The sequence below is a fragment of the Littorina saxatilis genome, unplaced genomic scaffold (genome assembly GCF_037325665.1).
Source record: "Littorina saxatilis isolate snail1 unplaced genomic scaffold, US_GU_Lsax_2.0 scaffold_1337, whole genome shotgun sequence".
NCBI classification, from domain to species: Eukaryota; Metazoa; Mollusca; class Gastropoda; order Littorinimorpha; family Littorinidae; genus Littorina; species Littorina saxatilis.
In genome coordinates this window covers 5,296-31,874 of record NW_027126426.1, presented here as the reverse complement: position 1 = coordinate 31,874, position 26,579 = coordinate 5,296, and the positions used below count along the sequence as shown (strand labels likewise).

The window sequence follows — 26,579 nt, the reverse complement described above, 5'->3', positions numbered from 1 at the left end:
GTAGCTGCGATCTTGGCGTAAGTTTCCGAACAACATCACAGCTAGCCGCGACCTTAAATTTAATGGAGGCTTTTTCAACATCATATGGAGGGGCCTGCTTATAGAGCGATTATTGTGTCTGACTCTCTGAGTGGCCCTATTTGCAAATATTCTTACCATCTTGGCACAAGAATGAGACATGGTGGCAGCAAATATTATTCAGAAACATAACACTCAGCTTGCTTCATGTTTTAAAAAACTGTATGAAATATGTTTCATATTACAAAGTAAATATTTTCTTTTGTTTTTAAGCAAAAAGTGTATTTTGGCATTAATTCTTCTGTTAAAGGGATGTATAAATCAGCAGCCCGAAATTCTTGTTTGTTTACCAACTGCCAGAGACTTTTATTCTGTAGTTTCACACAAAATGTTGTTGAAGCAAAATTCAAGGCTTAAAGGTCGTCTACATTTCTGCTTTTTTTTTCAATAATCTTATGGTTAGATTTCGCTAAAAAGTTATGTCAGATGATGAATGAAGCATGGGGAAATTTTTTTATCAAAATAAAAATAAATGTAAAAAAAGTTTTTATTTTTGAGAAGTACAGTATAACACTTCCAATGTTTTGATTTCCATGTGGAGAGAGCATGTGTTTTAACTATAAATATCGACCAATCAAATTCATGTCACTATGCTGACAGCCACACCCACACAATCACAGCAACAGTTTGACACAGTGTATTAGAGCGCTGTCCACGATGTTTTGTTAAACGCACGGAATGCATGGTATTTGAGAGGACTTTTGCCCTTGGCATTTGCCAAATAAGGATATCGTACTACGCTGCATTACTTTCATGAATTTTCAATCGGCTACCCTGGCTTCGTCCTTCCTGATCGAAGGGGAGTGTATTTTTGATATTTGTAGGGAATAGCTAGACTTAGTATTTGATGCCGATTTCTGTATAAAAATGTAGACAAACACCTTTAAACTCGAGTATTATATTTTCACAAAGATGGTCGCAACCGTTTATATGGCATGTTGCATTTCCATTTAAAAATCAGGTAAAGTGTTATCTTGTGCTTCTTTAAAATTTGGGAGCTAGAAAGTACCATGGTGATGTGTTGCTAACTGCATTTAGCTTAGGGAGTTTACTATTGCCCATTAAACTCAAAGTGTACAACCAGCCTATATTATAAAGACTTAACAGAAATGATCAGATTCAGAGCATATATGACAGCACACGAATGGAAGCACTATATATAGCTTGCACACCAACAAACAAGAGAAATTTTAACTGGCAGTGTGACGATCAAACAATTCCATTAAAAAATATAGCTGGAACCCTAGCTGTTTTGCGCTTGGAGTATTCTCAAACAAATTTGGCATATATATTTTCAGGAAAAAAAAGGTGTACTCCATACATTTGACCGTTGCAACATTAAAAAGTTTACCAAAACATTAAACCAAATGCTTCTTTCAATGTGTAATGACAAAAGCGGTTACCATTGATCAAATGCAGAGTTGTAAAGTTGTTATAATCATTAAACCATACTGATCGTATTTTTAGACAAACAAGCATACATAGTCTAATACGGCAATAATTATGTGTTCCCAGGTCTTGATCACAGGCGGAAGGTATCGTCCACTGGTCAAACCTTCTTTGTATCACTTAGCTCCTAGCCGCAATCGGGATTTTTTCCACCCCATTTCAAAGGACCAGACCATGCTGTTTTAAAGGTTATTAGAACCACTAACCGATGACTGAAGTGAAGGTTAGAGAATGCACCTGAAGATGCCAAAAATGTAAAGAAATTCACCGAATAAAATAAAAAATGTATACCACATCAAAATACATACCATTTTCGTTAGTTAATTTGTGTTTACTATGTGATTTTGTATGAATATTTTATTGAAGTACCGTTCAGCCTCACACAGCCTCCGCGCGCTGTGATGCGCAACATTTTTCAGTTCGGTCGTCGTACTTTACGCTCTCTTGCTCCGCGTCAAAGAAACTACAATGGGTGTTTTGAAAGAGCAGAGCTAGCTCTATAATTTCGTATATTTTGAGAACTGGAAAACAAAGTGACCAAAAATTGCGGTTGAAGTTTTCAAAATCAAACTACCGACAACTTTATCACACTGCCAAATGAAATACACCATTCGATTCAGCTCGAATTTTTCTTTAAACAAGCAAAAAAAGAAGTCACATGTGTCCTCCGAGCAAGACGCCCAAAACGAGGCTCGAATAGCTTGGCCTGCAGTTTTGAAAATGGCGCCCGGTGGCTCAAGCCGCGATTACCGACTCAACAAATTCGACCCAAGCATTCTTTTCGTCCGGCACATCGATTCAAGATGTTCTGTTCGGTAAGTTTAGACATATTAAAGTATTGATTGAATGTTTTTAATGGCGGATGTACGAAATGACAGAAGGTATTTTGTACTGAATTTGACGAAGCGGTTCGACTTCGATGGCCTGTCTGTGTTTCAAGCGGAAGGGTTGTGTTACGAACCGCTTTCGTTTTTTTCTCTAACCCAATAGAATCTAATGACGAAAATAATCATTGACAATGTATCTAAAGATATAAAAAAAACTATTTCTGGTGCATCTACGAAATGAAAACATTGCATATTGTTCAAAAACTGATTTTATTCAGGTCACGTAACTTCTTCTTTTCTTGCACCAGCTGAGTGGAAACCAAAAGTAGAATTCACCAGCTGACTCTGAGAACGTTTTGCGGACTCGCAATGTTTCGCACATGTATGTCGACTTATTTCGTGTGAGAAAACAGATATTACAGATATATTTTTTATAAAATACTGGTAGCTGCTTTTTCATTTATTGAAAATGAAATAACTGACTTTTCTTCTTTGAGTTTGAATGGTGTTTTTCTTTCTGCAGAAGTAGTGTTTGATGTTATTGTTATAACTTACTTTTTGTTCTTTTCTCCAGATGACACACATGCACCAACAACTTGCTAACTATTTTCTTGCCTCTGGCCGTGGCAGACCTCCAAATCCACCGACCGGGGCTGACAAACAAGGTTTTGCTGCAGTTACAGAGGCAAAGTGGCAAGCCCTCTTCAGTGGTAAGTACTCGGTTGATCACAACTCTTTTTTGTCTTATAGATATGCTTATGTATTTATAAACAGGCTAGCAATCCTTTGCGTCTTTTCTTTATCCACTAAAATTAATTACAAAATAATAATAGACATTGATAATTTGTATTTATTTCTTTGGCTGTCCCTTTTACTATACTGCAGCATAGTTCATGCACTGGTATATTGCTATTTCATATGTTACGTGGATTTCCATTGGTCAATTGGGCAAAACTGAGCTCAGTGCAAAAGTGATATCGACGACATTTCCGTTGATATCAGTTTTGATATCGACGACCTCTTTATTGCTTCCCCACTTCAAAAACACCTAAATTTTAAAACAAACAAATATATATAAAAATGTAATTATCCCAGAATTTAGTTGAGCAAGTGACTAAAGACTTTTTGAAAGAAAAAACATTTTGAAAAACTGAAAAGTACAAGAAAAGAGTGAACAAAAAGAAATGATAATCAGAGGGAGGGATATGGAACAGCCAAAACTGAGACAAATACTTTTGTAATTTCTTTACAATAAATACAAAATGTCCCGAGAATTAGCAATATATCTAACATTGACTGACTGTGTGACGATATCTTCTGCTATTGGTCTGTTTCGACAGTGATATCAAAATCTCGACCTCCAGTCTCGATTTTGATATCACTGTCTCAACAGACCATAGCAGAAGATATCATCACACAGTCCGTCAATATTGGGTAATATTATCTTTTGGAACACAGACTGATATTGACTTTTTTTCAGGTCCACTCCTGGTTTGAGAAGCTCTTCCCAGAAGTTACCTTTCCTGTGGATCGGATTGGTGGTGTCATTGATCGCACGGAGAAGCAATTCAAGGAGCACCTCAGTGGGGAGACAGGAACAACAGCATTTCTTCAGGTTGTCAGAGATCTTGATTCAGAGATGAGATTCCCAAATTTTGACATAAGAGGGTAAAGGAAGTTTGGCCCTTTGCGTTGCCCCTTGTGGGAGTCAGGGGGCTGAAGCTGATGCGTTTTTAGCATTTACATAACAAAAAATTGCTCAGAAATGAGTCTTAGCAGCAGAATATTTTGATTAGAACTTTGGGCATTGTTCATGCATTTCTAGAATGAATCTCACAAATAAACAACAACAGTCACTGAAAATAACATCACACTCACAGACTGACAAACACAAGTGTGCACACAAGGACAAATATGTGGTCAAATGGTCTTTCAACACGCTCTTGCCTCTCTATTTGTAACCCAGTACTTTATTACACCACGTGCATTGTGCCTTCCCCGAACATTCAACTTTTGAACCGAATCTCCGAGACGGATGGAAAGTTTTCGTCCCTTCACTTCGGTAGTTATAATTTCGTCTTTCCACGCCCAAACCCATTTGTTCTTTAGCCCTTTATCAATCTCAGAAGCTAAAGCATGTTCTGTTTCTGCCAACAATCGCATTGACGACGCCATCTTGCTAAAGTGGCTAAAGTCAACAACTAAATCAGCCCATTTAGGAATTTCCGCGATGAAGACACTGATGATGATGAGAAATTTGTTCCCAAATGGACAGTTCGTACACGGGTCTAAAGTTCATTTCGTAGATTTTTGGTTTTGAGCTCGGCGGAGATTTTTTTGTCGGAGGTATTGTCGGTCCGGACAATCAAAAACCGGTCTAGTCTTTTGGGCGATTCAGTCATTGGCAGGTCAGATTTTTGATAATCAACCTCTACCCTCCCCCCCTTTTTTTTTCTCAAGGGATTTGGACGATTCAGGAAAACGGTCCTGGGGATCAACTTTCCGCGAAAAAGGGGAAGAATCTCATCTCTGTTGATTTTGTTTCTGATGCACTCAGCCACCTTGGGTTAAGAAGGGGAGAACTTCTTGGAGAGTGCATACAGTACTTGGTAGGTATGCAACATATTATGTACTGGTTAGCCTGTAATGTACTGTCTTGATTTCATTTTCGAAATAGAGTTTTTCATAATAACTATATCGCTGATAGCTCTACACTTTTACCTTTAGGGTGTATTGCAATTAACTTTGCAAAAAAGGTTAAGCAGCTGTTTATGTTTAAACCAAAAATTACTCACGAGACCTTTAGCTAAACCCATGTGACATTGGTAAAAAAAAAAACAGCATGAGCGATTGCTAGTGCTGGCGATCTTGTATTTCGGCAAAAAATTGTGAACTCTGATGAACTTGTTCGTCCTGATCGCAGGATACAGCTTGCTCTATTTAATCTGAATTTATGCCAAATGAGCTTTTATTAAATAATTTGAATTTAAACCAATTGTTTGTTTTACATTTGAGAATATGCGTCTGCATGTGTTGAACTGCTTCTGTCTCTAGTCAATTTAGAATGTATGTAGCACAATGGCCTGTCAGTGCGAAAGGATTTGCATGCACCCACAAGCTGGTTGCAGCATTTTTCTGGGAGGGTTTAGGTATATTTTAACTGGGACTTTAAACCATCTAAACAATGTTCAGGGTTTGGTAAAGCATTTCCTCCTGCATAACTGCAGTAAGTTATCACTCATCACTAGGTTGCAGCTCACTTGCTGTGAAATTTGAAGGTCGTTGCTTGATGATTTCATGGACATCGCAGTAAACCGTGACAACTGCACAGGTAGCTGCAGCTGGCTCAAGGAAAGCTTGTACGTGGTAAGAATTTGGAGGACAGGCCAGGGATATCCCGGCTCACCCTGGTCGTTGCTAGCTATAGCTGTGACATGGTCGCGGATATATAGCTGTGACTACCACATATAGGTCCGGGTAATCGCGGCTAGCTGCGAGGTAATCGCGGCTAGCTGCGACCTAATCGCGGTATATAGCTGTGACTATCAGGAACAGGTCCGGGTTACCGCGGCTAGCTGCGACCTGGTCGCGGCTAGCTGTAACCTGCTTGGGTCTATAATAATTCATCGTGGCTTGCCACGACTAGATCGCAGCTAACTGCGACTAGATCACAGCTAGCTGCGACTACATCACAGCTAGCTGCGACTAGATCACGGCAAGCCGCAGCATGATCCCAGGAACATCGCGGCTAGCTGTGACCTGGTCGCAGCTAGCTGTGACCTGGTCGCAGCTAGCTGTGACCTGGTCGCGGCTAGCTGTGACCTGGTCGCGGCAAGCTCACAGTAAGGGGTCCAGGACATCGCGGCTAGCTGCTGCTAGGTCGCGGCAAGCTCGCAGGGAACATCGCAGCTAGCCGCGACCTCATCACATCAAGCTCGCGGGTGGGATCTCCATATAAGGATATATAACTACATCGCAGCTAGCTGCGACTTAGTCGCAGCAAACTTAATTTGCATGGTAAATTACGGCCTCGCAGCGACCTCGCAGCGAGGCTCGCTGCGACCTCGCTGCGAGGCTCGCCACAGGGCCTTTTTTCTGTGAGGGGAGAGAGAGAGAGAGAGAGAGAGAGAGAGAGAGAGAGAGAGAGAGAGAGAGAGAGAGAGAGAGAGAGAGAGAGAGGTAGAGAGGGGGGAGGGGGAAAGAGCGAGCGAGAAAGAAAGAGCGAGAGAAGACAGAAAGACAGATGGAGAGAGAGATCGAGAGGGGGAGGAGAGCGGGAGAGACAAGGAGAGAGCGATTTTAAAGAGGTACAGAGAAAGAGCGAGTGAGAGGTGCAGTGAGAAAGAGAGAGAGAGAGAGACAGAGACAGAGAGAGAGACAGAGAGAGAGAGACTTAAACTTAGACTTATAACATTGTATTGACATAAAGGGTAAACATTTTAAGCCAAGGGCCTAATCTTACAACGTGCCCTTTACATTCACACTAACACATCCGCACGCATATAAACAACATAATATAATGAATTCATATAGGCATAACATGTAAATGTACAGTAAATGAGCATAAGCACCACGGCCACACGAAACACAAAATCTAATATACGAAGTAAAACAATATGAATACTATATGCTATGAATATGTAATATGACGTGAATATAATCATATAGTAATATTAATATAGTATACATTAGACAGAACTGTAAGATTCACATGATTATGTCACCGCGGGTGTGTACTTACAGAGAACAGTTTAGATGTTTTTTTAAAGAAGATTTAAAAATATTTACAGATTTGCTAGTTTTAACATTCGAAGAAAGAGAGTTCCACCTTGACGGCCCAGCAAAGGCAAAACTAGTTTTATATAGATCTACACGGGTCCTTGGTAGTAGATATTTATCTAATCCGTATCTCTCAGGAGCCTCGGTTATGAATGCATTCAAGTATGGTGGTGCTAGCCCATGGAATGCCTTGTACATTAACACTGCAATGTTATAGTCCAGTGAAAGTAAACTAGCAGCTTTAAGCTTTTCTGACGTTGACAGATACGGGTTAGTAACAATTAGCTTTGCCCCTCTTCTGTGCAGGGAATTAATTTTTTTAAACAGATTTTTGCTCGCACCGCACCATACAGTAGAAGCATAATTGATAAAAGATTGGCAAAGTGCCACAAAAAAAATTTTTAGACCTTCCGCTTCTACAAAGGGTTTTAATCTGGATAAAAGATACAGATTTTTGGAGAGCTTTTTGCAAATATTATTGATATGTACATTCCACCGAAGCTCCTGGTCAACTACGATTCCTAATACCTTGTGTGATTTAACCTGCTCTATGGGATCAGTGTTCAGCTTAAGGTTAAGAATAAGTGGGTGCTCTCTGGTGTTTCTGTCTGGATGTTATGACCATACTATTTGATTTCTTAGGGTGTAATGTCATTTTATTTTGAACGCACCATTTAAAACCATCATTTATTCCCTGTTGAAGATCGCATTGCACCTGATTTAACGTTTTTGAGGACGAGTGAAGGGAACTGTCATCGGCAAGGAGCTCACAAGACAAATTGTTATATTTTATATGCAAGGGCAAGTCGTTGATAAAAATGCAAAATAATAAGGGCCCCAAAATAGAACCTTGAGGAACTCCGCATTTTAAGTAACCATCGCCAGAATATTGACCAATTACGTAGACGCGCTGGGTTCTGTTTGATAAAAATGATGTAAGCAGGTTTACCGTGTGACTGCTGTGGGTGTAACACTCAAGCTTGCGAATGAGAAGAGTACGGTCTACTGTTTCAAAGGCTTTCCTCAGATCGAGGAAAACGGTACCGACGATTTTAGAATCGTGTATAGCTGAGAGCCAGGTATCACACAGACGGACAAGGGCCGTGGAACAAGAATGAAATTTACGGAAGCCAGATTGAAACTGGTAGAAAAGGTTTTAACATTCCATATGATAGGCCACGTGCTTATGAATATGCCTCTCAAGAGGCTTTGAAAGTACTGAGAGGATGGATATGGGACGGAAGTTATTAATGTCAGTAGAGTCCGATGTCTTTGGAATAGGAATAACTTTGGCGCACTTCCAGCCCTCAGGGAATACACAGGTTTTAATACATAGATTATACAAAAACGTTAAGGGTTCAACAACATACGGAATAGCAAGTTTTAAGATATAAGTACTGATAGTGTCCACGCCCACAGATTTTTTATGTTTCAATTCAGAAATATATTTACCTACTTCGTGTATTGCTAGCTCGGGGATACAACTCTGGTCACTAGACCGTGAGCCTCTCGTTACACAATTCTGAAAGAGGGGAGTTTGAGAATTCATCGCTATGTGGGGTCGGGGGACCATTAGACTGGTGAAGGAGGGACGCCGTGGACAGGAAATGATCGTTGAGCGTGTCTGGCGATGCCACGATCGAGGGCGATAAGAACGGCTTACGTTAGAGAGAGAGAGAGAGAGAGAGAGAGAGAGAGAGAGAGAGAGAGAGAGAGAGAGAGAAAGAGGGAGAGAGAGAGAGAGAGAGAGAGAGAGAGAGAGAGAGATAGAGAGAGCTCAGAATGAGTTATTATACTAAGGCCACAGACTCATATACAAACCACGGGGGATGGGGGAAGAAAAAAAAAAGAAAAAAAACACACACACCAACAACAACCATGAAATAAATACGTGGTGAAAGAGAGAGAGAGAGAGAGAGAGAGAGAGAGAGAGAGAGAGAGAGCAATAGAGAGATAAAGAGAAAGATAGAGAGAGCAAGAGAGATAGAGAGAGAGACACACACACACAGAGACACATACAGACAGGGACAGAGAGATCCGACAGACAGCCATGCAGACAATATAATTATAATAATGTATTGATTGGACATTGGATTTCCCTTCTTTGAGCCATGTGACGTCAGAGGCCTACAAAACTTCATATTTGGGCGTTTCAGGTTGACCGAAACTTTAAAGGAACTACAAAACACACGTCATGTGTTTGATTGCATGTGTGTGTGCTGTTCAATGTCAAAACAACAACAAAGTCAGTACATGACGTGTGTTTTGTAGTTCCTTTGAAGTTTCGGTCAACCTGAAACGCCCAAATATGAAGCTTATGTGTTTGATTGCATGTGTGTGTGTGTGCTCGTTCAATCGTCAAAACAACAACAAAGTCATAGTACCTGAAAGGAATTCGATCGATACATAAATGTTATTTGCGTTTTTGACCAAAATATGACATTTTACACAGATCGAGACAGTCATTGTTCTATGACTGTCGAGATATGTGTAAAATGTCATATTTTGGTCAAAAACGCAAATAACGTATAATGAAACGCCCAAATATGAAGCTTATGTGTTTGATTGCATGTGTGTGTGTGCTCGTTCAATCGTCAAAACAACAACAAAGTCATAGTACCTGAAAGGAATTCGATCGATACATAAATGTTATTTGCGTTTTTGACCAAAATATGAAATTTTACACAGATCTCGACATCTGTGTAAAATGTCATATTTTGGTCAAACACCCCCCCCCCCCCCCCCAACGGGGCCTTGCCCATTTACCCCACAAGGTCTACCCCTGGACCCCAGGGTGTAACCCCTCCCCCCCCCCCCCCCATCTCTGGCTTAACGGCTCCGCCCCTGGAGTGTATTCCTGTGAGTGTCTGTATGAGAGAGAGAGAGAGAGAGAGAGAGAGAGAGAGAGAGAGAGAGAGAGAGAGAGAGAGAGAGAGAGAGAGAGAGAGAGAGACTCAGAGCGAGAGAAAAAAACAATGAAAACAACATTCTTGTTACTGATTACAAATCATGATATGTATTTCTATGTGTGAATGAAAGAGAATTCAAAAAAAAATTATTAAAAAGTGCAACAGCTGTCACTTTGTGTTGAATAAACAATACACCCAGAGGAGCGAATTACTGTGTGGTTGTGTTTACTTTGACACGTGCTTTCTGTACCTGCAACTTTTACCGTGACCGTGATTTGCCACTGGTGTTCGTGATCGTGAAAACAAAAATCAAGGTAACTGTGATCGTGAAAGCTAAAATTTCCCTTCCCGTGATCGTGATGATACCCCCCCTTTGGGGCCCTCTATACACACTCACACGCAAACACAAAGGGAAGTGTCTGCCGTATGAACATGTAGTATAGTGCTATCGACACGTAGCGCTATCGACACGTAGCGCTACAGTACATTGGTTTAAAAAAAATAGTGATATCGACACGTAGTTCTATTGAGACGTACTGATAATGGCATGTGTGAATTGTGGCAATAGCACTACGTGCCGATAGCACAACTGTTTTTGGCAATTTGTGTCGATAGCACTACAGAAAATAGCTCAAACGATACGTAGCACAAATGACACGTAGCGCTAGCGGGACGCACCGGCCCAGCTCTCTCGTGTCAAGAGCCGGATTCTGTTCGTCATCATATTTCATTAGTCTTCAGATTAACACCGTTGGATTGATGGAGTCAAACCTACAGTCCAGCAAACACTTGCATATTCCGTGCCGTACCAGGATAAAACACTTCTCATAATATAAACAAACACACAGTCCATTGGAGAATATTACGGTCTAAAATGACTACCAAACAAAGCTTTTAGATTTGAATAAAATAAAACGCTAAAACACTAGTTCTAAGACCTCGCTCGTGTGTGAAGTCCTCTATTCAACAACGAACACGACCGCTGTAGCTCTTGGCTCAATATCAAATCTGTATCTCTAGGAATAGCGCACGATATACTCAGGGAAAAAAAGGTAGGACGGACATTATGAATTGCGCAAACAGGGAACACAATCAGAATAACAGTTTGGGATTCCCACTCAAAACACAGCCGGTTTCAATATGAGTAAATCAGTGCTCAAACGTTTGTTTTCGAAATTCCTGGTGTGTGGTCACATCATTACAACCCCCAACCTTAACTGTATACCTCTTGGGGCGATGAGAGACACTTTTGTTGTTGTTAGACATTATCACTTCAAACAACCTGTAGCAGTTTTGTGTTCTGCGGCGTTTGATTGTTGTAGTTGTGTCTCAAACCAAGAAATAGTTACGTGTATTGCTTAGAAACATTGCATTCTCATATGATGGATAAAAATGAGCTCCAGTTTCTCACTCTTTGCTTTAAACACCGCGAACGTATTGCTAACTCTGTTCTGGAACGATGCATACCCCCTAAACAGATAACTGCATATATATATCGATCCGAAAATGTACCCGAATAAAGCCTCGTACGATGCCTTATATCCAGAACGTTTCAAAGCAATGTACCGGGTCATTAGCTAAATACCGCGCTTATTGACGCAAACATCTCCCGTTTTTGACCGCTTATGTATGCGATCGAAATGTGCATCAGTATACATGGCAAAACAAAAGACATATAATCAAAACTAAATTTTCTGAGTACACGATCGATTGATTTAAACTTGTCCTCGTGTGAAAAGTTGCATTGACCTGTTTTGTCGATATTTTTTAATCGCATTCCTAACAACTGCTGAACACTATTGTCTCACAATAGCCGCGTCTTAGTTGTTTTTCAGGTCTCAGTATGAGTTGGTCTGTATCTCGTGGCACCCTCGTGTTCATAGGCAGAGTGGGTTCTCTTGGGAGACAAGTGGAATATGTTCGTGTTCAAAGGAAATTCTAATTACTCGCATTAAAACGCTTATTAGCAAGGCAATCTAGTGGTTCGCTCTTAGGTTTTTTTTCTGAACAAGTTTAATGACTGCTGGATTCTGACATCATTACTGAATTAACACTGTGACCACAGAGACATTTATTCTCTGATTGAGATGTATCCACATAGTCCATCTTATCTACACCGCTCATCGTCTGGAAAGTGTTCAACATGTCTTTATCGCAGGTGCAATTTCTCTTTCAGGGGCTCTTTCTCGCGTTTGTAGACAGCTGATATCCTTCTTGATGTTAAAGGTCTTTATGAGTCTTCATATTCAGTTATTACGTAGTCCTTCTAAGCAATATATATTTTATCAATCCACATAAACTGCACATAAACATAATACATGTTGGTTTGGCATTCTGTAATAACACTGGCATGATGATCATACGAGGGCCACTCATTATGTTTAGCAACCTGGGTTTTCTACAACATTTATGCTACTCTTTAACTGTGCCGAATTACCCTTGCGAATATGATTCGCCAATAATTCGTCATGATTGGGACATTGTCGCAAGTCATTCGTAAATGTTCTTAACCATTCGCCATCATTCGTCTATTGTTGTGAACATTATAGCATCATGCTCCTAATATTCGCAACTATTGCATATTCTTCACTTTGTTCGCAACGTACTCGTAAACAGTATTCGCCAGCCATTCGTAATCATCGCAATGAATTCATGGCGTTCGCAAGATATTCGCAACGCTCGCAAGGCATTCGCAACCATTTGTTAGGTCTTGGCATTATGCCTGTCTAACACTGTGCCGAATACCCTTGCGATTATGAAAATGTTGTATTCAGCAAAAAAAGAGACGATTGAACAGAAACAATATTGAAAATTAGAAGCCTTACAAATCTATGCGAATATGTATCACGAATGTTTGCAAATTTGTATCAATCATTTCGAATGCATACAAATCCATAAACGAATTTCTTGGGAATGTATTACGAATGTTGCGAGTGTTGTGAGTGCTTGCAAACAGTTTACGAATAAAGCGATTACGCATTTCGCATTGTCCGAAGGAATTCGCAACCATTCGCACGATGTTTGCAAAGACAAGATATAACGAATACATTGCGATACATTACGAATGGCTTGCGAGTACGTTGCGAACAAAGTTACGAGTATGTCTTCATTGCGAATATTAGAAGCATGTTGCTGATATTCGCAACAATAGACGACTTGTGGCGAATGGTTAAGAACATGTACGAATGTCTTGCGACCATGTCCCGATCATTACGAATGATTGGCGAATTCTATTTGCAAGGACAATCTGGCACAGTGTAAGAGTAGCATGATGAAATAATGTGTACTCCCAGCCAGCAAGACATTAGCGGCCGATAGTCGGCCGAACACCCTTCAAAAAGTCGGGCCGGTGACGTCAAAAGAGACGACGCGGGTGTTGGCCCGACTAACTTTTGCAAAGAGGCAACGAGGCGGCCGACAGGCGGCCGAACACCTGTACTATGGCGGCACGCATCCGGTCCGATGTTAATCGGCCCAATGACTTGTTGGACCTGCGGCCCGACACCTTATGCCGACATCGGGAAGATATCGATTTCAGCGGGAAGACATCGGGACGATGTCGGCATAAGGTGTCGGGCCGCAGGTCCAACAAGCCATCGGGCCGATTAACATCGGACCGGATGCGTGCTGCCATAGTACAGGTGTTCGGCCGCCTGTCGGCCGCCTCGTTGCCTCTTTGCAAAAGTTAGTCGGGCCAACACCCGCGTCGTCTCTTTTGACGTCACCGCCCCGACTTTTTGAAGGGTGTTCGGCCGATTATCGGCCGCTAATGTCTTGCTGGCTGCAGCTACAGATACAGCAGTATGTACACCCCCCCCCCCCCCCAAGTGTAACAGTGCAAAATCCACTTACAGCTACAGCAGTACAACCCCCCTACCCCCAGTGTTAAAGTGGAAAACAAACCTACAGATACAGATACAGCAGTATGTACAACCCCCCCCCCCCCCCAGTGAAACAGTGCAAAACACATCACCAGCTACAGATACAGCAGTATGTAGAACCCACCCCCCCCCCCCCCCCCGCCTCTACTGCCCTCACTGTAACAGTACAAAACACACCTACAGCTACAGATACAGCCGTATGTACAACCCCCCCCCCCCCTCAGTATTACAGTATAAAACATACCTACAGCAACAGATTCAGCACGGTATGTACAACCCCCCCCCCCCCCCCCCAAGTGTAACAGTGCAAAAATTACTTGCAGCTACAGCTACAGCAGTATGTACACCCCCCTCCCCCTAAGTAACAGTACAAAACACACCTACAGCTACAGATACAGCAGTATGTATACCCCCCCCCACCCCCACCCCCAATGTAACAGTGCAAAACACACTTACAGCTACAGATTCAGCAGTATGTACAACCCCCCCCCCTCCCCCAACCCAAGTGTAACAGTGCAAAAAACACAGCTACAGCAGTATGTACACCCCCCCCCCCCCCCCAACTGTAACAGCACAAATCGCACCTACTGCTACAGATACAGCAGTGTGTACAACCCCCCCTCCCCACCTCCCCCCAGTGTAACAGTGCAAAACACACCTAAAGCTGTATGTACAACCCCCAACCCCCCCCCCCCCCCCACTGTAACAGTACAAAACTCATTTACAGCTAAAGATTCAGAATTATGTACACCCCCCCTCCCCCGCTGCCACCACTGTAACAGTACAAAACATACCTACAGCTTCAGATACAGCAGTATGTACAACACTCCACCCCCTTCCCCCGTGTAGAGTGCAAAACACACCAAGAGCTACAGATACAGCAGAAATGGTGGTACAGTGAGAGTGAGAGGGGTAACACATTTAAAATCATGAAAAAGTAAATTAAAATTATTTCTACCACGACGTTTTTCATCTGAATCTATTCCTGAGACATTAAAGCATTGTTGTATATCAATAACAATGGTTTCTATACGTTGGTGTTGTTTTTGTGTGCTTTTCAATTGCGAAGTTTGGCCGTTTCCGGATCGCCGAAGCGTTACACGACTTTCGTGATCAACAATATGTTCAGTCTCATGGCTAAATGCAAACATGCAAACACCAACAAATTACTGCAATCGACAGTCAGGACTTTAGTATTGGACGTAGCAACACATCTTTGCAAAAACTCACGCTGAATTTGAAGTTAGGGGCTTCGAACAAAAAAATGTGAATGTCGTAATGCATCGTTTCCAGACTCGACGCCCGAACATCGGACAGCAATGTGCTCCATGACTTTGCCACATCACGGCTATTTTTAGCTCTTTGGCGCGCAGGAAGTTCGAACAAGAAAATAGTCCTTTGAATCACAGCCAAATATTCACAGAAATTAAATTAAACACCAGAATCATATCATTTGCTGAAACTCATGGCGTCGTTTTCTGACCTACGTCACGACTGAAGATGGTTTTTACTAAATTGTCGACCCTGCAAAGCTTTGTCACAAACTTACACACCGCGGTTGGCGGCAATGTAGCGTCGGAAAGATATCGATTGCAACAGTTTCTCAACGCGCGAAGTTTAGCGGCAACAAAGTAGCCAAGAAGTTCTCGTATCTTCTGATCGTCGATGTTCGACATTCATCAAGTACTTAAAATGGGTAATCTGAACGCAACAGGAACTTTCAACAAATACAGCAAAATCTGAGGAATTGTGTTTTGTGTAGTTATTTTGGGTCAGACGGGTTTTGCCGGCAGGAATGTCGGTCGCACAGGAACCGAAAGTGGTTCAAGCATTTCGTTTCTGTGTTACGACATTCACCTTAGTCAGTTCCAAATGTCATTTTTTTACCAATATTAGTTGAAGTCCTTACCTTTCATAACTAGAATGTGTTGGGTAGAACACAAAAATACTGCAGAACTGATAAAAAAAATGCACAAAGGATTGAAGGCTTAGGTGGTTTAAAGTTGGAATTTGGTTTCCATGTTACAACATTCATCACGTAAATACAACACTTTAAAACGTCTCTTATTCAGCAACAATTATTACTCTTTTTGTCTAATTTTTGCATTATTATGTATAGCAAACAATAGACTTCATAGTAAAAAATTATTTTGTATTTTCTTGACACTTTATTTTTTACTTTGTATGTAACACTTTGTACCACCATTTCTGAGAATGACCCATGTACAACACTCCACCCCCTTCCCCCGTGTAGAGTGCAAAACACACCTAGAGCTACAGATACAGCAGTATGTACAACCCCAACCCCAACCCCCCCCCCCCCCCTGTGTGCAAAACACACCTACAGCTACAAAAACAGCAGTATGTTTAACACCCCCGTCCCCCCCCCCCCTACTGTAACAGTACATAACACACCTACAGCTACAGATACAGCAGATATAGGCTGGTAATAAATTTTATACATGGTAAGAACGTTATTAACCCTACACGTTTTCAATTCCGATTGTTGTTGCCTTGAAATAATAAATCGGAAACCATTCATTTACTGAACTGATGCAGTCGTATTTCAGTGTAGTCTACTATAACAGAGTCGACTTCCTGTTCCAAATGCTGGTCTAGCTGCTACGTTATCGGAATAACACTTGTGTTTTGTCTTTGCCGCTGGGAATTTTATACTAACTCATCATTTGGTAATGTGATTAATAAGCTACATGCCACTAACACGGCATAAGAGAAGAATCTTTGCAAGTCAAAACGAGAAGAGACCATTGTGGAAGAGACACAGCCGCTTCTATTTTTAGATCAGTGGGATTCACTGTGGCACAGGCGCCTGCGATATGTCAGAAAAAAAATTTTGCTTTGAGCTGCAGGAAATGTATGGTTATTGTTTGTTAAAGTGGAGAATATAAGCTACATGTATTTAATTAATTAAGAGGATGAGAGTACAGTCTCGCTTTGGCAAGGGCGTAAGAATACGCTCTGTGGAAAAGTTAGCGCTCTCCAAGAGTGCGCTAACAGATACCCATATCCACCCATCGCACCCCCTGGGGGTGCATCGATTTAAATTGTAGTGGAAAAATCACAAAAGGACAAATTGCATTTAGTTTAGTATCCTGCAGTTCGCATGACTTGTCTCTACACCAGCAACATAATGATCAAGTGATCTCCCCTGAAATGCTCTCGTGAACTGAAGTCTGAAAAGAGGGGAAATGAAAAATGGCAGCGAACACTCCTCAGCAAAATTCGTAAGTGATAGTTGTCAAACAGTTCTCATTTTTATTCCTGTGTCAGCGGTTTTAGTCTACAAATTATATGTTTAGTAAGATGTACATGTTAGATTATTCCTAAAATAATATGTTCCACACTGAAAATGATGAAATAGTAGTGCACCCTACAGGGGTGCATTGGGAGCGAGCGGTACCATGCTTCTTTTTTTCAGTGCACCCTACTAGGGTGCATTGGGAGCGAGAGCTACCATCCTTTTTTTGTGTCTGTGTCTGTATCTGAATCACACTGTCAGAGGTCTCTGATTGAAATAACCGTGTCAATAATACAATGATTTCCATCGCCTGTGATTTGACCCGTTTGAGTTTCATGAAAACTATCAGGCCTAAAAAAATATGTTGGTCTAAGGTAACGTGACTAAACAAAAGTAGGGTCCATCGGTGTTGTTTTTTTTTTTTACTGTGCTTTTGATTTGATGCTATTTTGATCCTGAGAGATAAACATATTATGTGTGTGTGTAGGAGGAGGCGATACACAGTGAACGAGGTAGTGTCAATGCTGGAAGACGATGATTTTCTACAAGCAACCGTTTACATAACTCCTCCTGGAAATGCGGGTGATTTATCGGATGAGGATAGTGGTGATGAAGACGAGAATGGCTGCATTCAAAATCTAAATCACCGACAGCTTACAGCAGAGGCAGAATTAGTCGTGACAGACTTACAAGGCGAAACAAAAACAATTTCATCAACGAATGAAGACTCAGATGAGCAACCCCACTCATCACGTACACATTCCATCATCACATCAGCCCCACTAATTCCTGCTCCACCAACGCATGCCCCATTTGATCCTAAAGCACATGCACATCTTCATCCCGCTCGAGCCCCACCATCTACGGCCCAACAACCTCCTCCCAAACGTGCTCGGTGTGAGAATCCACCTGGTCCTGCTCCATCTACTCAAGATGCACCCCACGCTGAAGCCACACGACCTGTCGCACCATGTGCTGTAGCCCCACATGGTCCTGCAGCACATACTCAAGCTCCAACAGCCCCTGCACCATGCGCTCGAGCACCAGCACCTGCACCACGCGCTCGAGCCCAACCAGCCCACGCGCTCGAGCCCCACCAGCCCCAGCACCACGCGCTCGAGCCCCACCAGGCCCAGCACCACGCGCTCGAGCCCCATCAGCCCCTGCACCACGCGCAGGAGCCCCACCAGCCCCAGCACCACGTAGGCATGCCCGAAGAGCTCCACAGGGTGGCAACCAGCAAGCACAACGTAACTGGCAACGTGCAGACATGCCAAGAAACGGGCTTCAAACAGAAGTTCCTTTCCCAAATATTCCAGATCCAGCCTGGTACAATAAAAACCTGAACCCAGTGGACATATTTGAATTTTTCTTTGATGATGATGTCGTCGACAATTTGGTACAACAGACAAACTTGTATGCCAATCGAGATAATGGCAACCATGCATTCACTACCAACAGACAGGATATGCGATCTTTCATTGGCATTCTCCTCTTGTCAGGATACAATGCCTTGCCAAGGCGACCTATGTACTGGGAAAGAAGTGTTGACTGTCAAGCGACAGTTGTTTTACTGACTTTCAGGCGGAGGGTGGCTCAGACCTATCTCATGCGTCATGGTGCAGCGGCGACTCCATTGAGAGTAGGTCGAGACCTGACCTTCACACCCAGAGTCCCTGAGGCCGTCAGGAGTGACAGAACAGGTCACTTCTCTTGCAATTCAACACAGAAAAGATGCGCAAAATGTCACAAAAACACAAGGAGGATGTGTACAAAGTGTCGAGTTGGCCTTCATCTCCATTGCTTCAACGAGTTCCACGGAGTTCCTTGAATTTGCTGCATCGTCGCTCTTCATCATGGAGTTCCTTGGCGTTGTTTTTTTCTTGATTTGAACTACTTCTAAGAAAGAAGTGGAGGAGAGGATAGGGTTATTCCTCCCAGATATTTTGGTTTAATTTTTACCAACACAAAGATAATGTACACTTATTTTGAAAGAACGCAAATGAGCAATCAGCTGGATATTGTGAAATCAAAGAAATGGCCCAACGTTGCTATGTTCGTTTCAAGACAAAAAATAAAGCTGTTTTTACAAATTCATTTGTCTGAAATATGTCCACAAAATGTGAGTTTTCTATTTAATAATATAATAATAATAATAACGGGCATTTATAAAGCGCCTTATCAGAAGTTCAAAGCGCGTGACAACAATACATGTATACAAAAATCATACAATCACTGTCAGATTCAAACAACACATCATGCACATCTCACATCCCCAGACTCTATATACTAAGGAACTATCCGTAGTGTTGTTGGAACAAGTGAGTTTTCAAATTGGACTTAAAAGATGAAATGGATGGAGAGTGACGTAATTGAAAGGGGAGTGAATTCCATAACTGAGGTCCATAATACGAAAACGTGCGGAAGCCATGAGCCTTGCGTTTAAAGCGACCTTGACAGAGAAGTCGAGCATCATCAGAAGAACGAAGGGTGCGAGAGGGAGTGTAGAGAGAGACCAGTTCAGAAAGATAGGCAGGTGCCGATTCAGAGATGATATTGTAGCAGAAGCAGGCAGCTTTATACCTAATACGTTCAGATACAGGAAGCCAGTGAAGTTCTTTCATGAGAGGAGTGCAGGGTTGTCGATGCTGTGCTCTGAAAATGAGACGTGCAGCAGAGTGTTGTACTTTTTGCAAGGGTTGGAGAGTGGAGTCAGGGCAGCCTATGAGAAGGGAGTTGCAGTAATCTAATCTGGACAGAATGCAGGATGTAACGAGAGTTTTAGTGGCATCAACAGTGAGAAATTTTCTTATGGAACCTATTCTTCTGATCTCAAAGTAACATGTCTGACAGACTTTTTTGATGTGTTGTTTCATTGAGAGGTGGGAGTCCATGATGAACCCAAGATTCCTAGCACTATCAGAGAGAGAAATGTCACTAGAACCTACTGTGATGGAGGCTGGAAGGGAAGTGGTCGAAGAGGAAGCTCCAGAGAAAAGAAGAAATTCAGTCTTGTCATCATTTAACTTGAGCATATTGTTTGTCATCCATGATTTAATGTCTGAAGTGCAGTTTTGGAGAGTGTGCGTCACCGCTTGGATTTCTGTAGGCTTGCATGCTTGTTGGAGTTGTGTGTCGTCTGCAAAGAGGTAGTGATTGACTGCGTGTTGCTTGATGACGGCAGAGAGAGGAGTGGTGTATAGTACAAATAAAACTGGGCCTAGAACTGATCCCTGGGGAACGCCGAAACAGAGAGGAGATGGAGGAGATGAGAGATTATTGACAGACACATACTGACTACGGCCCTGTAGATATGAACTAAACCAGTGAAGAGCGGTAGAGTGAATGCCAAAAACAGATTCGAGACGAGAGAGCAGAACAGAGTGATCGATCGTATCGAACGCAGCTGAGTTATCCAAGAGAAGCAGAACTGATAGGTCATCATTATCCAGAGCAGAAAGAATGTCATTCACAACACGAAGCAAAACAGTCTCGGTGCTGTAGCCAGCCCTATACGCTGACTGAAGAGGGTTGCAGAGGTTGTTGGTTTCAAGGTGGGAGAGAAGCTGACTAAGCACTACTTTTTCCAGAATTTTAGAAATGAATGGTAAGTTGGAAACAGGCCTATAGTTTTTCAACTGATTTTTATCCAGAGATGGTTTCTTGATCAAAGGTTTAACTACTGCAGTTTTTAAGTCCATTGGCACAGTGCCAGAAGTGAGAGAAGAGTTGATTATGTTGGTTATGATGGGAAGAAAAAGGTCAAGGTTTTCATAAAACAAGTTGGTGGGGATGGGGTCTAGCTCACAAGACTTTGCCACTGTGTTCTTCAAAATCTTCAAAACAAACTGCTCAGATACAGGAGTGAAGCTATCCAACAAAGAACCAGAGAATTGTGTAGCCGGAGGCGAAGCCACTGGTGGAGGAAAGCTATTTCTGATGGTTTCGATCTTCTCAGTGAAGTAGTCAGAAAATACAGTTGGCAGGTCCTTGGGGTCATGGGTGGTAGGGAGGCTGGAAACCGTCTGTTTTCCAAGCAGAGAATTGAAATTTTGAAAAAGTTCTTTGCATGTTCTACTACCTATAATCTGGGCAGAGAAGAAAGCAGTTTTAGCGCCTTCAACTAAGTCATTTACTTTGCGTTTGATGGTTTCAAAAATCTCTTTGTGAACAGTGAGTTTGGATTTAAGCCAGCACCTCTCCGCCTGACGACGTTCACGTTTTAGTTTGCCAAACTGCTCAGAGATGCTACTGAACCACGGGTTAGATTTCCGCTGACGAACCGTGCGTTGGCAGAGAGGGGCGTGCCTATCAAGAATTGAGCGCAACGCCTGGTTTAACTTCATAACGTCTCAAGGTTCCAATGTGGGGGTGCACCTAACAAAAAGGTTATTGTGGTCATTGGCCCCCAGTGCACCCTGTGGGGGTGCACTTAAAAAAAATGTTATTGTGGTCATTTGCCCCCAATGCACCCTAGAAAGGTGCACCCAAAAACTTCTAAAAAGACTAGGAACAAAACATTTGGGGGGGCAAACGACTACGGATATGTCTTAGTGGTAATCCTTTCAGTAAAAAAAACACTAAAAAATGATAACTGCCCAAAAAAAATTTTTTTGGGTGGATATGGGTTAAGCACATCGCCATTAGCCAATCAACTGGTTCACATCAGTCATGTGACACCAGTACTTACTGACAATTACACTTATTCTGTTACTCTCGTAAAATAAAGAATTCTCACTGTCTCTATCTCTGTCTCTGTCTCTGTCTCTGTCTCTGTCTCTCTCTCTGTCTCTCTCTCTCTCTCTCTCTCTCACTCTCTCTCTCTCTCACTCTCTCTCTCTCTTTCGTCCCAATTCCAAGGATATATCTCTTCAAATCAAGCTTAGCCTATTCTGGTAGCGTCCTGTGGAATTCTCTCCCGGAATTTGTGAGAGTCCCATTGAGTCTCAATACTTTCAAAAAACACCTTTCACTGTATTTAATGTTAAATTACGAAAAATCACAATGATGGAAGACTTTGTTTAGTTATATTTTCATTTGTCCAAAGCATCAGTGTTCATTATATCCACACAAAAACACTCAAAGCTTTAATAGCACATTTACTCATGCATGTGTATTCAGCATTGTTTTCACTACGTTACATATACGACGCTTTATATTTGTGTATAATATGTAATGTGTAAATATTCATATGTTGTCTACCTTTTTTTCTACGTTAATATCCGTGTAAATATGTGATTAGATTAGTCCCCTCTCTGGGCGAGGGCTGGTTGAAAAAAAGCTCGTTGTATTGCTTAATTATGCCACAACCCTCGAAAAATAAAATTTGATTTGATTTGATTGATTTGATCTCTCTCTCTCTCTCTCTCTCTCTCTCTCTCTCTCTCTCTCTCTCTCTCTCTCTCTCTCTCTCTCTCTCTCTCTCTCTCTCTCTCTCTCTCTCTCTCTCTCTCTCTCTCTCTCTCTCTCTCTCTCTCTCTCCAAAAACCGCAACACGGTGGCCTAGTGGTAATTAAGGCGTCCGCCCAGTGAGCGGGAGGTCGTGGGTTCGAACTCTGGCCGGGTCATACCTAAGACTTTAAAATTGGCAATCTAGTGGCTGCTCCGCCTGGCGTCTGGCATTATGGGGTTAGTGCTAAGACTGGTTGGTCCGGTGTCAGAATAATGTGACTGGGTGAGACATGAAGCCACGTGCTGCTCGTGGTGGACTGGGCGTTAAGCAAACAAACAAATATAAAATCTCTCTCTCCCGCCTTCCCCCCTCCCACCCCCTCCCCTCATCACCACTTCCTTCCTCTGCTTAATAGATTCTAAACGAAGACTTCTTTCTTTACATACTCTTAAGTTAACGTGTATTAGTACGTCTTAGTTTTGTGTGTCATTGTCACCAAGACCCTGTTCCTCGACTTTGTTCTTTGGTAGAACAACGTTATTTACTGCCTGTCTCCTCTCTGTAACTGATTTGTATCTTTCTCTTCCTGTCGCTTCTCCCTTTTTATATTTAGTCAAGTTTTGACTAAATATTTTAACATCGAGGGGGAATCGAAACGAGGGTCGTGGTGTTTGTGCGTGTGTGTGTGTGTGTGTGTGTGTGTGTGTGTGTGTGTGTGTGTGTGTAGAGCGATTCAGACTAAACTACTGGACCGATCTTTATGAAATTTGACATGAGAGTTCCTGGGTATGAAATCCCCATACGTTCTTTTCATTTTTTTGATAAATGTCTTTGATGACGTCATATCCGGCTTTTCGTGAAAGTTGAGGCGGCACTGTCACGCCCTCATTTTTCAACCAAATTGGTTGACATTTTGGTCAAGTACTCTTCGACGAAGCTCGGACTTCGGTATTGCATTTCAGCTTGGTGGCTTAAAAATGTATTAATGACTTTGGTCATTAAAAATCTGAAAATTGTAAAAAAAAATAAAAATGTATAAAACGATCCCAATTTACGTTTATCTTATTTTCCATCATTTGCTAATTCCAAAAACATATAAATATGTTATATTTGGATTAAAAACAAGCTCTGAAAATTAAATATATAAAAATTATTATCAAAATTAAATTGTCCAAATCAATTTAAAAACACTTTCATCTTATTCCTTGTCGGTTCCTGATTCCAAAAACATATAGATATGATATGTTTGGATTAAAAACACGCTCAGAAAGTTAAAACAAAGAGAGGTACAGAAAAGCGTGCTATCCTTCTTAGCGCAACTACTACCCCGCTCTTCTTGTCAATTTCACTGCCTATGCCGTGAGCGGTGGACTACGAGTATACGGTCTTGCTGCGTTGCGTTGCGTTCAGTTTCATTCTGTGAGTTCGACAGCTACTTGACTAAATATTGTATTTTCGCCTTACGCGACTTGTTACATTTAGTCAAGTTTTGACTAAATGTTTTAACATAGAGGGGGAATCGAGACGAGGGTCGTGGTGTATGTGTGTCTGTGTGTGTGTGTGTGTGTGTGTGTCTGTGTGTGTGTGTGTGTGTGTGTGTGTGTGTGTGTGTGTGTGTGTGTGTGTGTGTGTGTGCGTGTGTGAAGAACGATTCAGAGTAAACTACTGGACTGATCTTTATGACATTTTACGTGAGAGTTCCTGGGTATGATATCCCCGGATTTTGGGGGGATTTTTTTTCGATAAATACCTCTGATGACGTCATATCCGGCTTTTTGTAAAAGTTGAGGCGGCACTGTCACACCATCATATTTTAATCAAATTGATTGACATTTTGGCACAAAAAAAATTCGACAAAGGCCGGACTTTGGTATTGTATTTCAGCTTGGTGGCTTAAGATATGATTAATGAATTTGGTCATAAAAAATCTGAAACTTGTCATTACAATTTGGGTTTTTTAAACGATCCAAAAACAATTTCATCTTATTCTTCGTCATTTTCTGATTCCAAAAACATATACATATTTTATATTTGGATTACAAAAATTAAAAATATGAAAATTATGATTAAAATTAATTGTCCGAAATCGATTTAGAAACAATTTCATTGTATTCCTTGTCGGTCTTTGATTCCAAAAACATATATATATGATATGTTTGGATTAAACACAAACTCAGTACGCTAAAAAGAATAGAGATACAGAAAAGCGTTTTATCCTGCTTAGCGCGACCATTACTGCACTATTCTGGCTTGTCGATTTCACTGCCTTTTCCACGAGCGATGGACTGACGAAACTACGAGTATGCAGTCTTGGTAAATAAATGCAGTGCGTTCAGTTTCATTCTGTGAGTTCGACAGCTTGACTAAATGTTGTTATTTCGCCTTACGCGACTTGTTGGTATTGTAGATGAAGAAGACGTCAAAACCTGTCATATTATTCGTGTTTGTATTGTTCGCGTTTGGTATAGACGAGTAACAAACAGGGGTCTCAGGCGGATTTTAATGCACAGTAGGTACTCCCGGGCAAATTTGGTTTGATTTGGTTTCAGACTGACTGACTGACTATTAGGGTTTAACGTCCTCTTAGACCAACTGGACTATATTGGGACAGGTATTGGTAATACGCTGAAGATATGGTGTGATACTTTGACTCGAGCAAGCCCGCTGTGGCTGTCATCTTCGACACACCAGCATTGGGTTTGTCTCGTCAAAGTATCGAAATACGATCATGATAATCAGAGACGAGAGATGATGCATGCGTGTTTTCGTGTTTTCCAAGCCCTGAGACTTTCGCTGTGAACGTGGGATCTTTTTCGTGCGCATGTGTGCACACGGGGGTGTTCGGACACCGAAGAGAGTCTGCACAAAGTTGACTCCGAGAAATAAATCTCTCGCCGAATGTGGGGATCGAACCCACGCTGATAGCGACCAACTGGCTACAAAGCCAGCGCGCTACCAACTGAGCTACGTCCCCGTCCCCATTTGGTTTCACCGCCAAAAACGGTATGCACCCGATTTGTTCAGTGAATGTTCAATAAATATGGCGCACATTGTCAATCACAGATACAGTATATCTTCTTACTTTATATTGACGGGCATATTCAGGGCCGGACCCAGGGGGGGGGGGTTCCAGGGGTTCCGGAACCCCCCCCCCCCCCCCTTGGAAAAAGCATGTACCTTGCTTTGAGTGTGGTTTTTGTTTTTGTTTGTTTTTTTAAAAATAAATTTTGTGTGTGTCTCTAACAAATTTTATTCAATGTGAAATCCGATGAGAAAAAGGTACCCCCCCCCCCCCACAATGCTGCTCTTAACCCTCAAAACAAGGCCCAGAATGCACCAGATTGCACAGATTTTAACCGTTTATCAAACATTTTCCGGGGGAGTATCCCCCGGACCCCCCTAAAAAGGAACCCCCCCCTTACAACTCATTTGGTCCGGCCCTGATATTGGAGGTCCAAATGCAACTCCTATGAAAACTAGCACTGCCTGAAAATGTAAGGATACACAATTAAAGGCGTTATTTGTCTGAATGAGACTCATCACAAAGTAATCGTTTCGCGCATAAAGTTCTTGACAGGTATCGTCATAACTTTTTGCACTTACTCTAAGAGCAGGCATTTTTCTATGTATTAACGTGCATGTTAGGTTCATCACACTCCACCCTTACCTGTCATAGTGCCTCTCGAATGGCTTTCATGATATAATTTTGACTTACAAAATTAGGGGGTGTACTTCGAACATGAACTCTCACACGCAGTGTATATGAGCTATCTCATCAGAAGTACCTGCAACTAAACGCCCGATGAATGCACTTTTCTCTGATATGTATTTGATTAGGTTGTGGCTTACAACTGGTCTTGAGAAGATTCGACAGTATTCAGAAAAGTGAAAATGACGTGACGTAACACAGTGTCTTAAATGCAAGACCTCCTGGTGTTCCTATGTGTTGCACACAAACAATCTTGTTACTTGCTGTTTAACACCTTTCTATTACTTGATAGTTCA

The 26,579-nt window shown here is 41.9% G+C and overlaps 1 long non-coding RNA gene across 1 annotated transcript; it reads left to right on the top strand.

The window, feature by feature from the left end:
• Nucleotides 1-2,231: 2,231 nt before the first annotated feature.
• On the top strand, nt 2,232-4,811 carry LOC138954862 (uncharacterized). Its single transcript, XR_011451985.1, has 3 exons — nt 2,232-2,342; nt 2,929-3,064; nt 3,835-4,811. It is a non-coding gene; the product is annotated as an uncharacterized lncRNA (long non-coding RNA).
• Nucleotides 4,812-26,579: the final 21,768 nt, after the last annotated feature.